The sequence below is a fragment of the Capsicum annuum genome, chromosome 11 (assembly GCF_002878395.1).
Source record: "Capsicum annuum cultivar UCD-10X-F1 chromosome 11, UCD10Xv1.1, whole genome shotgun sequence".
Taxonomy (NCBI): domain Eukaryota; kingdom Viridiplantae; phylum Streptophyta; class Magnoliopsida; order Solanales; family Solanaceae; genus Capsicum; species Capsicum annuum.
In genome coordinates this window covers 20,649,960-20,652,087 of record NC_061121.1, presented here as the reverse complement: position 1 = coordinate 20,652,087, position 2,128 = coordinate 20,649,960, and positions in this window count along the sequence as shown.

The window sequence follows — 2,128 nt, the reverse complement described above, 5'->3', positions numbered from 1 at the left end:
ACCCCATATGAATTTTTACAAAAAAAGATATATTTATGCAATAGAGCATATTTAGTGGATGAAAAAAAAATATGCAAATAACAAAAATAACATGTTTATACTCGAATTAAAGAAATTTGATGCAAGAAAATTAAAGAAGCTTACCGAGTTAAAAAGAAATAAGATGCAACCAAATTAGATGAAGTGTACCATCTTACCTATTGTAAATATCGTCCAATATCTGCTTGACTTACGACCAATATACTGTTTGGGTGGTGCTTGTGCTATGGGCTGAAATGATGGAACCTGTTGTGATGATGTTTGTTGTACTGCTTGTTGAATTGAAGGAGTTAGTTGTGATTGTGTTTGTCGTACTGCTTGTTGAACTAGAAGAGTTAGCTGTAATGGTATTTGTTGTGTTGCGGGTTGAACTGGAGGAATTGGCTGTTGATACAAGAAAGACAAGGAAATACAAAACAAACACCAAAATCAGTTTGGTAGCCCAGAAACCGAGGACCTCTTTGGTGACCCCTCTCGGATTCGCTGCCAACAAGAAGAATACAAGGCACAATGGTGTAATAACACCAAAATAGTAGAAACACAACAAGAACAATATGAACAATAGACTATTTTGGATTCTAGATTAACAATACAAATACACGGTTACAACATCAACACTACTACATGATTACAAAGAAACAAAAGGATAGATAGTTAGACAAATTGAAGGTATAATATTAACAACCCAAAAGCCTATTTTACTCTTGGACCTTTAACATCACACACATCAAATACCTAACTCTTACGTTGGCATAAGAGTGACCCTGATCTCCCAAGCATCCAAGATTTCTAAACTTGAATCCAACACGAGTGATTCCACACTCAAGTTGATTTCCCTAGTTACAATTTTGGGTTGGTGGTCTTCTCTCCTTAGAAAGGAAATGTTTCAAGTGTTATAAAATCCTAATATTCATCAAAATCTCCTAATGAAACCCTATATTATTCTATTTATAGTGTATTACAAATAATAGGTAAAATGACCAAAAGGCCCCTTAGTGAAATGACACCCCTCTAGTGTATGTAGTGGACTGATTTGGCCCTTTTAGTGTATGTAGTGGACTGTTTTGGTGTCCATTTAGGTGATTCTTTGCACTTCATTTCATACACAAGCCTCGGGTCTAACGTACGCCCTCATAAGTCCATCTACGTGATCGTACTCGTATCAGCTGTGATGGTGCCTTCTGTGTTACGGTCTGAAATAATAAAGTCATTTGTAATGAAACTTGATGTACTACAGGTTTAACTAATGAAGCAACCTTTGATGATACCTGTTGTGCTACGGGCTGAAATGATGGTGCCTGACGTGCTGGAGGCTACACTGATGAACTGAATTTTGATGGTTCCTGATGTGTTGCAGGCTGAACTGATGGAGCATCTTGTGATCGTACCTACTGTGCTATGGGTTAAACTGAGGAAGATTGACGTACTGGAGGCTTTGATGGTGCTTAACGTACTGGAGGATGAACTAATGAAGTCAATTGTGATGAAGGCTGTACTGGAGGCTGTGTTATAGGTTGAACTAAGAAAGCTGTTTGCAGAACTTTTGGATTCATTTGTGTTGTGGCGTGAACTAATTGATTCAGGTGCGATGTGGTTGAAATTGAACGTGTCACTTGAGGTTTCGATTGAAGAAGTGATTTTAATGGTAGCTTTGACTTTTTTGCTTGTGATATGGATGCATCTTCTGAAGTATGTGTCGACTGAACTGGCTTTATAATGTTATCTTCATGCTTTGATACAAGTACAATCACAAAGATGGATGCATGTGAAAATATAATAAGCCCGGGGCTTGGAGTGTGCGGGTGAAGGACTTAAAACACATTAAACCGACCCTAATCTCACACTTGAAGTGTAAAGAGAAACCTTGAAACATAATAAGGCATCCCCTAAATACACTTGAAGGGAGCCTAGCTCTTAAAAGGACATTTTGGATATTTTGTATTTTATTTGTAACCTAGTATAAATAGAAAATTGTAGGGCTTTTAGATTTAGATTATTCATGATATTGTAAGTCTTGAAATACAAAGAAACACAAGTCCTCTCTCCTTGAGGCACCAAAACCAAAATTAGGCATAGAGAGTGTGGAATC